This window comes from Nothobranchius furzeri, chromosome 11 (genome assembly GCF_043380555.1).
Source record: "Nothobranchius furzeri strain GRZ-AD chromosome 11, NfurGRZ-RIMD1, whole genome shotgun sequence".
NCBI classification, from domain to species: Eukaryota; Metazoa; Chordata; class Actinopteri; order Cyprinodontiformes; family Nothobranchiidae; genus Nothobranchius; species Nothobranchius furzeri.
Window position 1 is genome coordinate 46679263 of NC_091751.1, and position 21530 is coordinate 46700792.

A 21530-nucleotide genomic window follows, 5' to 3' on the forward strand; every position below is an offset into this window, starting at 1 on the left:
TTAAAAATGAACATTTAAACTTTTAAATGAAGAATTTATGTTTTAATGAACATTTAAACATTTTAATGAACATTTTAATGTTTTTAAAAATCAATATTTAAACATTTTAATGATGATTTTAACGTTTTTAAAAATGAACATTTTAATGTTTTAATTAACATTTTAACGTTTTAATGAAGAATTTAACGTTTTAATGAAGATTTTAATGTTTTAATGAAGAATTTAACGTTTTAATGGACATTTGAACATTTTCATGAACATTTTAACGTTTTTAAAAATGAAGATTTTAATGTTTTAATGAACATTTAAACGTTTTAATGAACATTTTAACATTTTAATTAACATTTAAAAGTTTTAATGAACATTTTAACGTTTTAATGAACATTTAATCGTTTTAATGAACCTTTAAACATTTTAATGAACATTTGAACGTTTTTAAAAATGAACATTTTAATGTTTTAATGAACATTTAAATGTTTTAATGAAGTATTTAACGTTTTAATGAACATTTTAAGGTTTTAATGAACATTTTAACATTTTAATGAAAATTTTAACATTTTTAAAAATGAACATTTAAACATTTTAATGAAGATTTTAACGTTTTAGTGAACATTTTAACGTTTTAATGAACATTTTAATGTTTTAATGAAGATTTTAACGTTTTAATGATGATTTTAACGTTTTTAAAAATGAACATTTAAACGTTTTAATGAAGATTTAAACGTTTTAATGATGATTTTAACGTTTTTAAAAACGAACATTTAAAGGTTTTTATGAAGATTTATATTCAACAAGCATATATATATTCTGATATATATCAGACATATATATCTTGTTTCTACATGATATCAGAAAGAGTCTGCTTGTTTCTACATGTCAGAAAGCATCTGCTTGTTTCTACATGATGTCAGAAAGAGTCTGCTTGTTTTTACATGATGTCAGAAAGAGTCTGCTTGTTTTTACATGATGTCAGAAAGAGTCTGCTTGTTTCTTTATGATGTCATAAAGAGTCTGCTTGTTTCTACATGATGTCAGAATGAGACTGCTTGCTTTTACATGATGTCAGAAAGAGTCTGCTTGTTTCTAGAAGATTTCATAAAGAGTCTGCTTGTTTCTACATGATGTCAGAAAGAGTCTGCTTGTTTTTACATGATGTCAGAAAGAGTCTGCTTGTTTTTACATGATGTCAGAAAGAGTCTGCTTGTTTCTTTATGATGTCATAAAGAGTCTGCTTGTTTCTACATGATGTCAGAATGAGACTGCTTGCTTTTACATGATGTCAGAAAGAGTCTGCGTGTTTCTAGAAGATTTCATAAAGAGTCTGCTTGTTTCTACATGATGTCAGAAAGAGTCTGCTTGTCTTTACATGATGTCAGAAAGTCTGCTTGTTTCTACTTGATGTCAGAAAGAGTGCTTGTTTCTACATGATGTCAGAAAGTCTGCTTGTTTCTTTATGATATCAGAAAGAGTCTGCTTGTTTCTTTATGATGTCAGAAAGAGACTGCTTGTTTCTACATGAAATCAGAAGGAGACTGCTTGCTTCTACATGATATCAGAAGGAGACTGCTTGTTTCTTTATGATGTCAGAAAGATACTGCTTGTTTCTTTATGATGTCAGGAGACTGCTTGTTTCTACAAGATATCAGAAGGAGACTGCTTGTTTCTACATGATATCAGAAGGAGACTGCTTGTTTCTTTATGATGGCAGAAAGATACTGCTTGTTTCTTTATGATGTCAGAAGGAGACTGCTTGTTTCAACATGATGTCAGAAAGAGACTGATTGTTTCTACATGATGTCAGAAAGATACTGCTTGGTTCTTTATGATGTCAGAGGCAGACTGCTTGTTTCTTTATGTTTTCAGAAGGTGACTACTTGTTTCTAGATGATATCAGAAAGAGACTGCTTGTTTCTACATGATGTCAGAAAGTGTCTGCTTGTTTTTACATGATGTCAGAAAGAGTCTGCTTGTTTCTACATGATGTCAGAAAGTCTGCTTGTTTCTTTATGATGTCATAAATAGTCTGCTTGTTTCTAGATGATGTCAGAATGAGACTGCTTGTTTCTACATGATGTCAGAAAGAGTCTGCTTGTTTCTAGATGATGTCAGAAAGAGTCTGCTTGTTTCTACATGATGTCAGAAAGAGTATGCTTGTTTTTTCATGATGTCAGAAAGAGCCTGCTTGTTTCTACATGATGTCAGAAAGTCTGCTTGTTTCTTTATGATGTCAGAAATAGTCTGCTTGTTTCTACATGATGTCAGAAAGAGTCTGCTTGTTTCTACATGTCAGAAAGCATCTGCTTGTTTCTACATGATGTCAGAAAGAGTCTGCTTGTTTTTACATGATGTCAGAAAGAGTGTGCTTGTTTTTACATGATGTCAGAAAGTCTGCTTGTTTCTTTATGATGTCATAAAGAGTCTGCTTGTTTCTACATGATGTCAGAATGAGACTGCTTGCTTTTACATGATGTCAGAAAGAGTCTGCTTGTTTCTAGAAGATGTCATAAAGAGTCTGCTTGTTTCTACATGATGTCAGAAAGAGTCTGCTTGTTTTTACATGATGTCAGAAAGTCTGCTTGTTTCTACATGATGTCAGAAAGAGTGCTTGTTTCTACATGATGTCAGAAAGAGTCTGATTGTTTTTACATGATGTCAGAAAGTCTGCTTGTTTCTACATGATGTCAGAAAGAGTCTGCTTGTTTCTACATGATGTCAGAAAGAGTCTGCTTGTTTTTTCATGATGTCAGAAAGAGTCTGCTTGTTTCTACATGATGTCAGAAAGTCTGCTTGTTTCTTTATGATGTCAGAAAGAGTCTGCTTGTTTCTACATGATGTCAGAAAGAGTCTGCTTGTTTCTAGATGATGTCAGAATGAGACTGCTTGTTTCTACATGATGTCAGAAAGAGTCTGCTTGTTTTTACATGATGTCAGAAAGAGTCTGCTTGTTTCTACATGATGTCAGAAAGAGTCTGCTTGTTTTACATGATGTCAGAAAGAGTCTGCTTGTTTCTACATGATGTCAGAAAGTCTGCTTGTTTCTTTGTGATGTCAGAAAGAGTCTGCTTGTTTCTACATGATGTCAGAAAGTCTGCTTGTTTCTAGATGATGTCAGAAAGTATGCTTGTTTTTACATGATGTCAGAAAGAGTCTGCTTGTTTTAAAACATTTTAACGTTTTAATGAACAATTTAACGTTTTAATTAAAATTTTAACATTTTAATGAACCTATTAATGTTTTAAAAATGAACATTTAAACTTTTAAATGAAGAATTTATGTTTTAATGAACATTTAAACATTTTAATGAACATTTTAATGTTTTTAAAAATCAATATTTAAACATTTTAATGATGATTTTAACGTTTTTAAAAATGAACATTTTAATGTTTTAATTAACATTTTAACGTTTTAATGAAGAATTTAACGTTTTAATGAAGATTTTAATGTTTTAATGACGAATTTAACGTTTTAATGGACATTTGAACATTTTCATGAACATTTTAACGTTTTTAAAAATGAAGATTTTAATGTTTTAATGAACATTTAAACGTTTTAATGAACATTTTAACATTTTAATTAACATTTAAAAGTTTTAATGAACATTTTAACATTTTAATGAACATTTAATCGTTTTAATGAACCTTTAAACATTTTAATGAACATTTGAACGTTTTTAAAAATGAACATTTTAATGTTTTAATGAACATTTAAATGTTTTAATGAAGTATTTAACGTTTTAATGAACATTTTAAGGTTTTAATGAACATTTTAACATTTTAATGAAAATTTTAACATTTTTAAAAATGAACATTTAAACATTTTAATGAAGATTTTAACGTTTTAGTGAACATTTTAACGTTTTAATGAACATTTTAATGTTTTAATGAAGATTTTAACGTTTTAATGATGTTTTTAACGTTTTTAAAAATGAACATTTAAACGTTTTAATGAAGATTTAAACGTTTTAATGATGATTTTAACGTTTTTAAAAACGAACATTTAAAGGTTTTTATGAAGATTTATATTCAACAAGCATATATATATTCTGATATATATCAGACATATATATCTTGTTTCTACATGATATCAGAAAGAGTCTGCTTGTTTCTACATGTCAGAAAGCATCTGCTTGTTTCTACATGATGTCAGAAAGAGTCTGCTTGTTTTTACATGATGTCAGAAAGAGTCTGCTTGTTTTTACATGATGTCAGAAAGAGTCTGCTTGTTTCTTTGTGATGTCATAAAGAGTCTGCTTGTTTCTACATGATGTCAGAATGAGACTGCTTGCTTTTACATGATGTCAGAAAGAGTCTGCTTGTTTCTAGAAGATTTCATAAAGAGTCTGCTTGTTTCTACATGATGTCAGAAAGAGTCTGCTTGTCTTTACATGATGTCAGAAAGTCTGCTTGTTTCTACTTGATGTCAGAAAGAGTGCTTGTTTCTACATGATGTCAGAAAGTCTGCTTGTTTCTTTATGATGTCAGAAAGAGTCTGCTTGTTTCTTTATGATGTCAGAAAGAGACTGCTTGTTTCTACTTGAAATCAGAAGGAGACTGCTTGTTTCTTTATGATGGCAGAAAGATACTGCTTGTTTCTTTATGATGTCAGGAGACTGCTTGTTTCTACATGCTATCAGAAGGAGACTGCTTGTTTCTACATGATATCAGAAGGAGACTGCTTGTTTCTTTATGATGGCAGAAAGATACTGCTTGTTTCTTTATGATGTCAGAAGGAGACTGCTTGTTTCAACATGATGTCAGAAAGAGACTGATTGTTTCTACATGATGTCAGAAAGATACTGCTTGGTTCTTTATGATGTCAGAGGCAGACTGCTTGTTTCTTTATGATGTCAGAAGGAGACTACTTGTTTCTAGATGATGTCAGAAAGAGTCTGCTTGTTTCTACATGATGTCAGAAAGAGTCTGCTTGTTTCTACATGATGTCAGAAAGTCTACTTGTTTCTTTATGATGTCATAAAGAGTCTGCTTGTTTCTAGATGATGTCAGAATGAGACTGCTTGTTTCTACATTATGTCAGAAAGAGTCTGCTTGTGTCTAGATGATGTCAGAAAGAGTCTGCTTGTTTTTACATGATGTCAGAAAGAGTGTGCTTGTTTTTACATGATGTCAGAAAGAGTCCGCTTGTTTCTACATGATGTCAGAAAGTCTGCTTGTTTCTTTATGATGTCAGAAAGAGTCTGCTTGTTTCTACATGATGTCAGAAAGCATCTGCTTGTTTCTACATGATGTCAGAAAGAGTCTGCTTGTTTTTACATGATGTCAGAAAGAGTGTGCTTGTTTTTACATGATGTCAGAAAGAGTCTGCTTGTTTCTTTATGATGTCATAAAGAGTCTGCTTGTTTCTACATGATGTCAGAATGAGACTGCTTGCTTTTACATGATGTCAGAAAGAGTCTGCTTGTTTCTAGAAGATGTCATAAAGAGTCTGCTTGTTTCTACATGATGTCAGAAAGAGTCTGCTTGTTTTTACATGATGTCAGAAAGTCTGCTTGTTTCTACATGATGTCAGAAAGAGTGCTTGTTTCTACATGATGTCAGAAAGAGTCTGATTGTTTTTACATGATGTCAGAAAGTCTGCTTGTTTCTACATGATGTCAGAAAGAGTCTGCTTGTTTCTACATGATGTCAGAAAGAGTCTGCTTGTTTTTTCATGATGTCAGAAAGAGTCTGCTTGTTTCTACATGATGTCAGAAAGTCTGCTTGTTTCTTTATGATGTCAGAAAGGGTCTGCTTGTTTCTACATGATGTCAGAAAGAGTCTGCTTGTTTCTAGATGATGTCAGAATGAGACTGCTTGTTTCTACATGATGTCAGAAAGAGTCTGCTTGTTTTTACATGATGTCAGAAAGAGTCTGCTTGTTTCTACATGATGTCAGAAAGAGTCTGCTTGTTTTACATGATGTCAGAAAGAGTCTGCTTGTTTCTACATGATGTCAGAAAGTCTGCTTGTTTCTTTGTGATGTCAGAAAGAGTCTGCTTGTTTCTACATGATGTCAGAAAGTCTGCTTGTTTCTAGATGATGTCAGAAAGTATGCTTGTTTTTACATGATGTCAGAAAGAGTCTGCTTGTTTTAAAACATTTTAACGTTTTAATGAACAATTTAACGTTTTAATTAAAATTTTAACATTTTACTGAACCTATTAATGTTTTAAAAATGAACCATTTAAACTTTTAAATGAAGAATTTATGTTTTAATGAACATTTAAACATTTTAATGAACATTTTAATGTTTTTAAAAATGAATATTTAAACATTTTAATGATGATTTTAACGTTTTTAAAAATGAACATTTTAATGTTTTAATTAACATTTTAACGTTTTAATGAAGAATTTAACGTTTTAATGAAGATTTTAATGTTTTAATGAAGAATTTAACGTTTTAATGGACATTTGAACATTTTCATGAACATTTTAACGTTTTTAAAAATGAAGATTTTAATGTTTTAATGAACATTTAAACGGTTTAATGAACATTTTAACATTTTAATTAACATTTAAAAGTTTTAATGAACATTTTAACGTTTTAATGAACATTTAATCGTTTTAATGAACCTTTAAACATTTAATGAACATTTGAACGTTTTTAAAAATGAACATTTTAATGTTTTAATGAACATTTAAATGTTTTAATGAAGTATTTAACGTTTTAATGAACATTTTAAGGTTTTAATGAACATTTTAACATTTTAATGAAAATTTTAACATTTTTAAAAATGAACATTTAAACATTTTAATGAAGATTTTAACGTTTTAGTGAACATTTTAACGTTTTAATGAACATTTTAATGTTTTAATGAAGATTTTAACGTTTTAATGATGATTTTAACGTTTTTAAAAACGAACATTTAAACGTTTTAATGAAGATTTAAACGTTTTAATGATGATTTTAACGTTTTTAAAAACGAACATTTAAAGGTTTTAATGAAGATTTATATTCAACAAGCATATATATATTCTGATATATATCAGACATATATATCTTGTTTCTACATGATATCAGAAAGAGTCTGCTTGTTTCTACATGTCAGAAAGCATCTGCTTGTTTCTACATGATGTCAGAAAGAGTCTGCTTGTTTTTACATGATGTCAGAAAGAGTCTGCTTGTTTTTACATGATGTCAGAAAGAGTCTGCTTGTTTCTTTATGATGTCATAAAGAGTCTGCTTGTTTCTACATGATGTCAGAATGAGACTGCTTGCTTTTACATGATGTCAGAAAGAGTCTGCTTGTTTCTAGAAGATTTCATAAAGAGTCTGCTTGTTTCTACATGATGTCAGAAAGAGTGCTTGTCTTTACATGATGTCAGAAAGTCTGCTTGTTTCTACTTGATGTCAGAAAGAGTGCTTGTTTCTACATGATGTCAGAAAGAGTCTGCTTGTTTCTTTATGATGTCATAAAGAGTCTGCTTGTTTCTACATGATGTCAGAATGAGACTGCTTGCTTTTACATGATGTCAGAAAGAGTCTGCTTGTTTCTAGAAGATGTCATAAAGAGTCTGCTTGTTTCTACATGATGTCAGAGTCTGCTTGTTTTTACATGATGTCAGAAAGTCTGCTTGTTTCTACATTATGTCAGAAAGAGTGCTTGTTTCTACATGATGTCAGAAAGAGTCTGATTGTTTTTACATGATGTCAGAAAGTCTGCTTGTTTTTACATGATGTCAGAAAGAGTCTGCTTGTTTCTACATTATGTCAGAAAGAGTCTGCTTGTTTTTTCATGATGTCAGAAAGAGTCTGCTTGTTTCTACATGATGTCAGAAATTCTGCTTGTTTCTTTATGATGTCAGAAAGAGTCTGCTTGTTTCTACATGATGTCAGAAAGAGTCTGCTTGTTTCTAGATGATGTCAGAATGAGACTGCTTGTTTCTACATGATGTCAGAAAGAGTCTGCTTGTTTTTACATGATGTCAGAAAGAGTCTGCTTGTTTCTACATTATGTCAGAAAGAGTCTGCTTGTTTTACATGATGTCAGAAAGAGTCTGCTTGTTTCTACATGATGTCAGAAAGTCTGCTTGTTTCTTTGTGATGTCAGAAAGAGTCTGCTTGTTTCTACATTATGTCAGAAAGTCTGCTTGTTTCTAGATGATGTCAGAAAGTATGCTTGTTTCTACATGATGTCAGAAAGAGTCTGCTTGTTTCTACATGATGTCAGAAAGTCTGCTTGTTTCTTTATGATGTCATAAAGAGTCTGCTTGTTTCTAGATTATGTCAGAATGAGACTGCTTGTTTCTACATGATGTCAGCAAGAGTCTGCTTGTTTCTAGATGATGTCAGAAAGAGTCTGCTTGTTTCTACATGATGTCAGAAAGAGTATGCTTGTTTTTTCATGATGTCAGAAAGAGTCTGCTTGTTTCTACATGATGTCAGAAAGTCTGCTTGTTTCTTTATGATGTCAGAAAGAGTCTGCTTGTTTCTACATGATGTCAGAAAGAGTCTGCTTGTTTCTACATGATCTCAGAAAGCATCTGCTTGTTTCTACATGATGTCAGAAAGAGTCTGCTTGTTTTTACATGATGTCAGAAAGAGTGTGCTTGTTTTTACATGATGTCAGAAAGAGTCTGCTTGTTTCTTTATGATGTCAGAAAGAGTCAGCTTGTTTCTACATGATGTCAGAATGAGACTGCTTGCTTTTACATGATGTCAGAAAGAGTCTGCTTGTTTCTAGAAGATGTCATAAAGAGTCTGCTTGTTTCTACATGATGTCAGAGTCTGCTTGTTTTTACATGATGTCAGAAAGTCTGCTTGTTTCTACATGATGTCAGAAAGAGTGCTTGTTTCTACATGATGTCAGAAAGAGTCTGATTGTTTTTACATGATGTCAGAAAGTCTGCTTGTTATTACATGATGTCAGAAAGAGTCTGCTTGTTTCTACATTATGTCAGAAAGAGTCTGCTTGTTTTTTCATGATGTCAGAAAGAGTCTGCTTGTTTCTACATGATGTCAGAAAGTCTGCTTGTTTCTTTATGATGTCAGAAAGAGTCTGCTTGTTTCTACATGATGTCAGAAAGAGTCTGCTTGTTTCTAGATGATGTCAGAATGAGACTGCTTGTTTCTACATGATGTCAGAAAGAGTCTGCTTGTTTTTACATGATGTCAGAAAGAGTCTGCTTGTTTCTACATTATGTCAGAAAGAGTCTGCTTGTTTTACATGATGTCAGAAAGAGTCTGCTTGTTTCTACATGATGTCAGAAAGTCTGCTTGTTTCTTTGTGATGTCAGAAAGAGTCTGCTTGTTTCTACATGATGTCAGAAAGTCTGCTTGTTTCTAGATGATGTCAGAAAGTATGCTTGTTTTTACATGATGTCAGAAAGAGTCTGCTTGTTTTAAAACATTTTAACGTTTTAATGAACATTTTAACGTTTTAATTAAAATTTTAACATTTTAATGAACCTATAAATGTTTTAAAAATGAACATTTAAACTTTTAAATGAAGAATTTAATGTTTTAATGAACATTTAAACATTTTAATGAACATTTTAATGTTTTTAAAAATGAATATTTAAACATTTTAATGATGATTTTAACGTTTTTAAAAATGAACATTTTAATGTTTTAATTAACATTTTAACGTTATAATGAAGAATTTAACGTTTTAATGAAGATTTTAATGTTTTAATGAAGAATTTAACGTTTTAATGGACATTTGAACATTTTCATAAACATTTTAACGTTTTTAAAAATGAAGATTTTAACGTTTTAATGAACATTTAAACGTTTTAATGAACATTTTAACATTTTAATTAACATTTAAAAGTTTTAATGAACATTTTAACGTTTTAATGAACATTTAATCGTTTTAATGAACCTTTAAACATTTTAATGAACATTTGAACGTTTTTAAAAATGAACATTTTAATGTTTTAATGAACATTTAAACGTTTTAATGAAGTATTTAACGTTTTAATGAACATTTTAAGGTTTTAATGAACATTTTAACATTTTAATGAAAATTTTAACATTTTTAAAAATGAACATTTAAACATTTTAATGAAGATTTTAACGTTTTAATGGTGATTTTAACGTTTTTAAAAACGAACATTTAAACATTTTAATGAAGATTTAAACGTTTTAATGATGATTTTAACGTTTTTAAAAACGAACATTTAAAGGTTTGTTTGTTTCTAGAAGATTTCATAAAGAGTCTGCTTGTTTCTACATGATGTCAGAAAGAGTCTGCTTGTCTTTACATGATGTCAGAAAGTCTGCTTGTTTCTACTTGATGTCAGAAAGAGTGCTTGTTTCTACATGATGTCAGAAAGTCTGCTTGTTTCTTTATGATGTCAGAAAGAGTCTGCTTGTTTCTTTGTGATGTCAGAAAGAGACTGCTTGTTTCTACATGAAATCAGAAGGAGACTGCTTGTTTCTTTATGATGGCAGAAAGATACTGCTTGTTTCTTTATGATGTCAGAAGGAGACTGCTTGTTTCAACATGATGTCAGAAAGAGACTGATTGTTTCTACATGATGTCAGAAAGATACTGCTTGGTTCTTTATGATGTCAGAGGCAGACTGCTTGTTTCTTTATGATGTCAGAAGGAGACTACTTGTTTCTAGATGATGTCAGAAAGAGTCTGCTTGTTTCTACATGATGTCAGAAAGCGTCTGCTTGTTTCTACATGATGTCAGAAAGAGTCTGCTTGTTTATACACAATGTCAGGAAGTCTGCTAGTTTCTTTATGATGTCATAAAGAGTCTGCTTGTTTCTAGATGATGTCAGAATGAGACTGCTTGTTTCTACATGATGTCAGAAAGAGTCTGCTTGTTTCTAGATGATGTCAGAAAGAGTCTGCTTGTTTCTACATGATGTCAGAAAGAGTATGCTTGTTTTTTCATGATGTCAGAAAGAGTCTGCTTGTTTCTACATAATGTCAGAAAGTCTGCTTGTTTCTTTATGATGTCAGAAAGAGTCTGCTTGTTTCTACATGATGTCAGAAAGAGTCTGCTTGTTTTTACATGATGTCAGAAAGAGTGTGCTTGTTTTTACATGATGTCAGAAAGAGTCTGCTTGTTTCTTTATGATGTCATAAAGAGTCTGCTTGTTTCTACATGATGTCAGAATGAGACTGCTTGCTTTTACATGATGTCAGAAAGAGTCTGCTTGTTTCTAGAAGATGTCATAAAGAGTCTGCTTGTTTCTACATGATGTCAGAAAGAGTCTGCTTGTTTTTACATGATGTCAGAAAGTCTGCTTGTTTCTACATGATGTCAGAAAGAGTGCTTGTTTCTACATGATGTCAGAAAGAATCTGATTGTTTTTACATGATGTCAGAAAGTCTGCTTGTTTTTACATGATGTCAGAAAGAGTCTGCTTTTTTCTACATGATGTCAGAAAGAGTCTGCTTGTTTTTTCATGATGTCAGAAAGAGTCTGCTTGTTTCTACATGATGTCAGAAAGTCTGCTTGTTTCTTTATGATGTCAGAAAGAGTCTGCTTGTTTCTACATGATGTCAGAAAGAGTCTGCTTGTTTCTACATGATGTCAGAAAGTCTGCTTGTTTCTTTGTGATGTCAGAAAGAGTCTGCTTGTTTCTACATGATGTCAGAAAGTCTGCTTGTTTCTAGATGATGTCAGAAAGTATGCTTGTTTTTACATGATGTCAGAAAGAGTCTGCTTGTTTTAAAACATTTTAACGTTTTAATGAACATTTTAACGTTTTAATTAAAATTTTAACATTTTAATGAACCTATAAATGTTTTAAAAATGAACATTTAAACTATTAAATGAAGAATTTAATGTTTTAATGAACATTTAAACTTTTAAATGAAGAATTTAATGTTTTTAAAAATGAATATTTAAACATTTTAATGATGATTTTAACGTTTTTAAAAATGAACATTTTAATGTTTTAATTAACATTTTAACGTTTTAATGAAGAATTTAACGTTTTAATGAAGATTTTAATGTTTTAATGAAGAATTTAACGTTTTAATAGACATTTGAACATTTTCATGAACATTTTAACGTTTTTAAAAAGGAAGATTTTAACGTTTTAATGAACATTTAAACGTTTTAATGAACATTTTAACATTTTAATTAAAATTTAAAAGTTTTAATGAACATTTTAACGTTTTAATGAACATTTAATCGTTTTAATGAACCTTTAAACATTTTAATGAACATTTGAACGTTTTTAAAAATGAACATTTTAATGTTTTAATGAACATTTAAACGTTTTAATGAAGTATTTAACGTTTTAATGAACATTTTAAGGTTTTAATGAACATTTTAACATTTTAATGAAAATTTTAACATTTTTAAAAATGAACATTTAAACATTTTAATGAAGATTTTAACGTTTTAATGGTGATTTTAACGTTTTTAAAAACGAACATTTAAACATTTTAATGAAGATTTAAACGTTTTAATGATGATTTTAACGTTTTTAAAAACGAACATTTAAAGGTTTTAATGAAGATTTATATTCAACAAGCATATATATATTCTGATTTATATCAGACATATATATCTTGTTTCTACATGATATCAGAAAGAGTCTGCTTGTTTCTACATGTCAGAAAGCATCTGCTTGTTTCTACATGATGTCAGAAAGAGTCTGCTTGTTTTTACATGATGTCAGAAAGAGTCTGCTTGTTTTTACATGATGTCAGAAAGAGTCTGCTTGTTTCTTTATGATGTCATAAAGAGTCTGCTTGTTTCTACATGATGTCAGAAAGAGTCTGCTTGTCTTTACATGATGTCAGAAAGTCTGCTTGTTTCTACTTGATGTCAGAAAGAGTGCTTGTTTCTACATGATGTCAGAAAGTCTGCTTGTTTCTTTATGATGTCAGAAAGAGTCTGCTTGTTTCTTTGTGATGTCAGAAAGAGACTGCTTGTTTCTACATGAAATCAGAAGGAGACTGCTTGTTTCTTTATGATGGCAGAAAGATACTGCTTGTTTCTTTATGATGTCAGAAGGAGACTGCTTGTTTCAACATGATGTCAGAAAGAGACTGATTGTTTCTACATGATGTCAGAAAGATACTGCTTGGTTCTTTATGATGTCAGAGGCAGACTGCTTGTTTCTTTATGATGTCAGAAGGAGACTACTTGTTTCTAGATGATGTCAGAAAGAGTCTGCTTGTTTCTACATGATGTCAGAAAGCGTCTGCTTGTTTCTACATGATGTCAGAAAGAGTCTGCTTGTTTTTACACAATGTCAGGAAGTCTGCTTGTTTCTTTATGATGTCATAAAGAGTCTGCTTGTTTCTAGATGATGTCAGAATGAGACTGCTTGTTTCTACATGATGTCAGAAAGAGTCTGCTTGTTTCTAGATGATGTCAGAAAGAGTCTGCTTGTTTCTACATGATGTCAGAAAGAGTATGCTTGTTTTTTCATGATGTCAGAAAGAGTCTGCTTGTTTCTACATGATGTCAGATTGTCTGCTTGTTTCTTTATGATGTCAGAAAGAGTCTGCTTGTTTCTACATGATGTCAGAAAGAGTCTGCTTGTTTCTACATGATGTCAGAAAGAGTCTGCTTGTTTTTACATGATGTCAGAAAGAGTGTGCTTGTTTTTACATGATGTCAGAAAGAGTCTGCTTGTTTCTTTATGATGTCATAAAGAGTCTGCTTGTTTCTACATGATGTCAGAATGAGACTGCTTGCTTTTACATGATGTCAGAAAGAGTCTGCTTGTTTCTAGAAGATGTCATAAAGAGTCTGCTTGTTTCTACATGATGTCAGAAAGAGTCTGCTTGTTTTTACATGATGTCAGAAAGTCTGCTTGTTTCTACATGATGTCAGAAAGAGTGCTTGTTTCTACATGATGTCAGAAAGAATCTGATTGTTTTTACATGATGTCAGAAAGTCTGCTTGTTTTTACATGATGTCAGAAAGAGTCTGCTTTTTTCTACATGATGTCAGAAAGAGTCTGCTTGTTTTTTCATGATGTCAGAAAGAGTCTGCTTGTTTCTACATGATGTCAGAAAGTCTGCTTGTTTCTTTATGATGTCAGAAAGAGTCTGCTTGTTTCTACATGATGTCAGAAAGAGTCTGCTTGTTTCTACATGATGTCAGAAAGTCTGCTTGTTTCTTTGTGATGTCAGAAAGAGTCTGCTTGTTTCTACATGATGTCAGAAAGTCTGCTTGTTTCTAGATGATGTCAGAAAGTATGCTTGTTTTTACATGATGTCAGAAAGTGTCTGCTTGTTTTAAAACATTTTAACGTTTTAATGAACATTTTAACGTTTTAATTAAAATTTTAACATTTTAATGAACCTATAAATGTTTTAAAAATGAACATTTAAACTTTTAAATGAAGAATTTAATGTTTTAATGAACATTTAAACTTTTAAATGAAGAATTTAATGTTTTTAAAAATGAATATTTAAACATTTTAATGATGATTTTAACGTTTTTAAAAATGAACATTTTAATGTTTTAATTAACATTTTAACGTTTTAATGAAGAATTTAACGTTTTAATGAAGATTTTAATGTTTTAATGAAGAATTTAACGTTTTAATGGACATTTAACATTTTCATGAACATTTTAACATTTTAATTAACATTTAAAAGTTTTAATGAACATTTTAACGTTTTAATGAACATTTAATCGTTTTAATGAACCTTTAAACATTTTAATGAACATTTGAACGTTTTTAAAAATGAACATTTTAATGTTTTAATGAACATTTAAACGTTTTAATGAAGTATTTAACGTTTTAATGAACATTTTAAGGTTTTAATGAACATTTTAACATTTTAATGAAAATTTTAACATGTTTAAAAATGAACATTTAAACATTTTAATGAAGATTTTAACGTTTTAGTGAACATTTTAACGTTTTAATGAACATTTTAATGTTTTAATGAAGATTTTAACGTTTTAATGATGATTTTAACGTTTTTAAAAACGAACATTTAAACATTTTAATGAAGATTTAAACGTTTTAATGATGATTTTAACGTTTTTAAAAACGAACATTTAAAGGTTTTAATGAAGATTTATATTCAACAAGCATATATATATTCTGATTTATATCAGACATATATATCTTGTTTCTACATGATATCAGAAAGAGTCTGCTTGTTTCTACATGTCAGAAAGCATCTGCTTGTTTCTACATGATGTCAGAAAGAGTCTGCTTGTTTTTACATGATGTCAGAAAGAGTCTGCTTGTTTTTACATGATGTCAGAAAGAGTCTGCTTGTTTCTTTATGATGTCATAAAGAGTCTGCTTGTTTCTACATGATGTCAGAATGAGACTGCTTGCTTTTACATGATGTCAGAAAGAGTCTGCGTGTTTCTAGAAGATTTCATAAAGAGTCTGCTTGTTTCTACATGATGTCAGAAAGAGTCTGCTTGTCTTTACATGATGTCAGAAAGTCTGCTTGTTTCTACTTGATGTCAGAAAGAGTGCTTGTTTCTACATGATGTCAGAAAGTCTGCTTGTTTCTTTATGATATCAGAAAGAGTCTGCTTGTTTCTTTATGATGTCAGAAAGAGACTGCTTGTTTCTACAAGAAATCAGAAGGAGACTGCTTGCTTCTACATGATATCAGAAGGAGACTGCTTGTTTCTTTATGATGTCAGAAAGATACTGCTTGTTTCTTTATGATGTCAGGAGACTGCTTGTTTCTACAAGATATCAGAAGGAGACTGCTTGTTTCTACATGATATCAGAAGGAGACTGCTTGTTTCTTTATGATGGCAGAAAGATACTGCTTGTTTCTTTATGATGTCAGAAGGAGACTGCTTGTTTCAACATGATGTCAGAAAGAGACTGATTGTTTCTACATGATGTCAGAAAGATACTGCTTGGTTCTTTATGATGTCAGAGGCAGACTGCTTGTTTCTTTATGATGTCAGAAGGAGACTGCTTGTTTCTACATGATGTCAGAAAGAATCTGATTGTTTTTACATGATGTCAGAAAGTCTGCTTGTTTTTACATGATGTCAGAAAGAGTCTGCTTTTTTCTACATGATGTCAGAAAGAGTCTGCTTGTTTTTTCATGATGTCAGAAAGAGTCTGCTTGTTTCTACATGATGTCAGAAAGTCTGCTTGTTTCTTTATGATGTCAGAAAGAGTCTGCTTGTTTCTACATGATGTCAGAAAGAGTCTGCTTGTTTCTACATGATGTCAGAAAGTCTGCTTGTTTCTTTGTGATGTCAGAAAGAGTCTGCTTGTTTCTACATGATGTCAGAAAGTCTGCTTGTTTCTAGATGATGTCAGAAAGTATGCTTGTTTTTACATGATGTCAGAAAGTGTCTGCTTGTTTTAAAACATTTTAACGTTTTAATGAACATTTTAACGTTTTAATTAAAATTTTAACATTTTAATGAACCTATAAATGTTTTAAAAATGAACATTTAAACTTTTAAATGAAGAATTTAATGTTTTAATGAACATTTAAACTTTTAAATGAAGAATTTAATGTTTTTAAAAATGAATATTTAAACATTTTAATGATGATTTTAACGTTTTTAAAAATGAACATTTTAATGTTTTAATTAACATTTTAACGTTTTAATGAAGAATTTAACGTTTTAATGAAGATTTTAATGTTTTAATGAAGAATTTAACGTTTTAATGGACATTTAACATTTTCATGAACATTTTAACATTTTAATTAACATTTAAAAGTTTTAATGAACATTTTAACGTTTTAATGAACATTTAATCGTTTTAATGAACCTTTAAACATTTTAATGAACATTTGAACGTTTTTAAAAATGAACATTTTAATGTTTTAATGAACATTTAAACGTTTTAATGAAGTATTTAACGTTTTAATGAACATTTTAAGGTTTTAATGAACATTTTAACATTTTAATGAAAATTTTAGCATGTTTAAAAATGAACATTTAAACATTTTAATGAAGATTTTAACGTTTTAGTGAACATTTTAACGTTTTAATGAACATTTTAATGTTTTAATGAAGATTTTAACGTTTTAATGATGATTTTAACGTTTTTAAAAACGAACATTTAAACATTTTAATGAAGATTTAAACGTTTTAATGATGATTTTAACGTTTTTAAAAACGAACATTTAAAGGTTTTAATGAAGATTTATATTCAACAAGCATATATATATTCTGATTTATATCAGACATATATATCTTGTTTCTACATGATATCAGAAAGAGTCTGCTTGTTTCTACATGTCAGAAAGCATCTGCTTGTTTCTACATGATGTCAGAAAGAGTCTGCTTGTTTTTACATGATGTCAGAAAGAGTCTGCTTGTTTTTACATGATGTCAGAAAGAGTCTGCTTGTTTCTTTATGATGTCATAAAGAGTCTGCTTGTTTCTACATGATGTCAGAATGAGACTGCTTGCTTTTACATGATGTCAGAAAGAGTCTGCGTGTTTCTAGAAGATTTCATAAAGAGTCTGCTTGTTTCTACATGATGTCAGAAAGAGTCTGCTTGTCTTTACATGATGTCAGAAAGTCTGCTTGTTTCTACTTGATGTCAGAAAGAGTGCTTGTTTCTACATGATGTCAGAAAGTCTGCTTGTTTCTTTATGATATCAGAAAGAGTCTGCTTGTTTCTTTATGATGTCAGAAAGAGACAGCTTGTTTCTACAAGAAATCAGAAGGAGACTGCTTGCTTCTACATGATATCAGAAGGAGACTGCTTGTTTCTTTATGATGTCAGAAAGATACTGCTTGTTTCTTTATGATGTCAGGAGACTGCTTGTTTCTACAAGATATCAGAAGGAGACTGCTTGTTTCTACATGATATCAGAAGGAGACTGCTTGTTTCTTTATGATGGCAGAAAGATACTGCTTGTTTCTTTATGATGTCAGAAGGAGACTGCTTGTTTCAACATGATGTCAGAAAGAGACTGATTGTTTCTACATGATGTCAGAAAGATACTGCTTGGTTCTTTATGATGTCAGAGGCAGACTGCTTGTTTCTTTATGATGTCAGAAGGTGACTACTTGTTTCTAGATGATATCAGAAAGAGACTGCTTGTTTCTACATGATGTCAGAAAGTGTCTGCTTGTTTCTACATGATGTCAGAAAGAGTCTGCTTGTTTCTACATGATGTCAGAAAGTCTGCTTGTTTCTTTATGATGTCATAAAGAGTCTGCTTGTTTCTAGATGATGTCAGAATGAGACTGCTTGTTTCTACATGATGTCAGAAAGAGTCTGCTTGTTTCTAGATGATGTCAGAAAGAGTCTGCTTGTTTCTACATGATGTCAGAAAGAGTATGCTTGTTTTTTCATGATGTCAGAAAGAGTCTGCTTGTTTCTACATGATGTCAGAAAGTCTGCTTGTTTCTTTATGATGTCAGAAATAGTCTGCTTGTTTCTACATGATGTCAGAAAGAGTCTGCTTGTTTCTACATGTCAGAAAGCATCTGCTTGTTTCTACATGATGTCAGAAAGAGTCTGCTTGTTTTTACATGATGTCAGAAAGAGTGTGCTTGTTTTTACATGATGTCAGAAAGTCTGCTTGTTTCTTTATGATGTCATAAAGAGTCTGCTTGTTTCTAGATGATGTCAGAATGAGACTGCTTGCTATTACATGATGTCAGAAAGAGTCTGCTTGTTTCTAGAAGATGTCATAAAGAGTCTGCTTGTTTCTACATGATGTCAGAAAGAGTCTGCTTGTTTTTACATGATGTCAGAAAGTCTGCTTGTTTCTACATGATGTCAGAAAGAGTGCTTGTTTCTACATGATGTCAGAAAGAGTCTGATTGTTTTTACATGATGTCAGAAAGTCTGCTTGTTTCTACATGATGTCAGAAAGAGTCTGCTTGTTTCTACATGATGTCAGAAAGAGTCTGCTTGTTTTTTCATGATGTCAGAAAGAGTCTGCTTGTTTCTACATGATGTCAGAAAGTCTGCTTGTTTCTTTATGATGTCAGAAAGAGTCTGCTTGTTTCTACATGATGTCAGAAAGAGTCTGCTTGTTTCTAGATGATGTCAGAATGAGACTGCTTGTTTCTACATGATGTCAGAAAGAGTCTGCTTGTTTTTACATGATGTCAGAAAGAGTCTGCTTGTTTCTACATGATGTCAGAAAGAGTCTGCTTGTTTTACATGATGTCAGAAAGAGTCTGCTTGTTTCTACATGATGTCAGAAAGTCTGCTTGTTTCTTTGAGATGTCAGAAAGAGTCTGCTTGTTTCTACATGATGTCAGAAAGTCTGCTTGTTTCTAGATTATGTCAGAAAGTATGCTTGTTTTTACATGATGTCAGAAAGAGTCTGCTTGTTTTAAAACATTTTAACGTTTTAATGAACAATTTAACGTTTTAATTAAAATTTTAACATTTTAATGAACCTATTAATGTTTTAAAAATGAACATTTAAACTTTTAAATGAAGAATTTATGTTTTAATGAACATTTAAACATTTTAATGAACATTTTAATGTTTTTAAAAATGAATATTTAAACATTTTAATGATGATTTTAACGTTTTTAAAAATGAACATTTTAATGTTTTAATTAACATTTTAACGTTTTAATGAAGAATTTAACGTTTTAATGAAGATTTTAATGTTTTAATGAAGAATTTAACGTTTTAATGGACATTTGAACATTTTCATGAACATTTTAACGTTTTTAAAAATGAAGATTTTAATGTTTTAATGAACATTTAAACGTTTTAATGAACATTTTAACATTTTAATTAACATTTAAAAGTTTTAATGAACATTTTAACGTTTTAATGAACATTTAATCGTTTTAATGAACCTTTAAACATTTTAATGAACATTTGAACGTTTTTAAAAATGAACATTTTAATGTTTTAATGAACATTTAAATGTTTTAATGAAGTATTTAACGTTTTAATGAACATTTTAAGGTTTTAATGAACATTTTAACATTTTAATGAAAATTTTAACATTTTTAAAAATGAACATTTAAACATTTTAATGAAGATTTTAACGTTTTAGTGAACATTTTAACGTTTTAATGAACATTTTAATGTTTTAATGAAGATTTTAACGTTTTAATGATGATTTTAACGTTTTTAAAAATGAACATTTAAACGTTTTAATGAAGATTTAAAAGTTTTAATGATGATTTTAACGTTTTTAAAAACGAACATTTAAAGGTTTTAATGAAGATTTATATTCAACAAGCATATATATATTCTGATTTATATCAGACATATATATCTTGTTTCTACATGATATCAGAAAGAGTCTGCTTGTTTCTACATGTCAGAAAGCATCTGCTTGTTTCTACATGATGTCAGAAAGAGTCTGCTTGTTTTTACATGATGTCAGAAAGAGTCTGCTTGTTTTTACATGATGTCAGAAAGAGTCTGCTTGTTTCTTTATGATGTCATAAAGAGTCTGCTTGTTTCTACATGATGTCAGAATGAGACTGCTTGCTTTTACATGATGTCAGAAAGAGTCTGCGTGTTTCTAGAAGATTTCATAAAGAGTCTGCTTGTTTCTACATGATGTCAGAAAGAGTCTGCTTGTCTTTACATGATGTCAGAAAGTCTGCTTGTTTCTACTTGATGTCAGAAAGAGTGCTTGTTTCTACATGATGTCAGAAAGTCTGCTTGTTTCTTTATGATATCAGAAAGAGTCTGCTTGTTTCTTTATGATGTCAGAAAGAGACAGCTTGTTTCTACAAGAAATCAGAAGGAGACTGCTTGCTTCTACATGATATCAGAAGGAGACTGCTTGTTTCTTTATGATGTCAGAAAGATACTGCTTGTTTCTTTATGATGTCAGGAGACTGCTTGTTTCTACAAGATATCAGAAGGAGACTGCTTGTTTCTACATGATATCAGAAGGAGACTGCTTGTTTCTTTATGATGGCAGAAAGATACTGCTTGTTTCTTTATGATGTCAGAAGGAGACTGCTTGTTTCAACATGATGTCAGAAAGAGACTGATTGTTTCTACATGATGTCAGAAAGATACTGCTTGGTTCTTTATGATGTCAGAGGCAGACTGCTTGTTTCTTTATGATGTCAGAAGGTGACTACTTGTTTCTAGATGATATCAGAAAGAGACTGCTTGTTTCTACATGATGTCAGAAAGTGTCTGCTTGTTTCTACATGATGTCAGAAAGAGTCTGCTTGTTTCTACATGATGTCAGAAAGTCTGCTTGTTTCTTTATGATGTCATAAAGAGTCTGCTTGTTTCTAGATGATGTCAGAATGAGACTGCTTGTTTCTACATGATGTCAGAAAGAGTCTGCTTGTTTCTAGATGATGTCAGAAAGAGTCTGCTTGTTTCTACATGATGTCAGAAAGAGTATGCTTGTTTTTTCATGATGTCAGAAAGAGTCTGCTTGTTTCTACATGATGTCAGAAAGTCTGCTTGTTTCTTTATGATGTCAGAAATAGTCTGCTTGTTTCTACATGATGTCAGAAAGAGTCTGCTTGTTTCTACATGTCAGAAAGCATCTGCTTGTTTCTACATGATGTCAGAAAGAGTCTGCTTGTTTTTACATGATGTCAGAAAGAGTGTGCTTGTTTTTACATGATGTCAGAAAGTCTGCTTGTTTCTTTATGATGTCATAAAGAGTCTGCTTGTTTCTAGATGATGTCAGAATGAGACTGCTTGCTATTACATGATGTCAGAAAGAGTC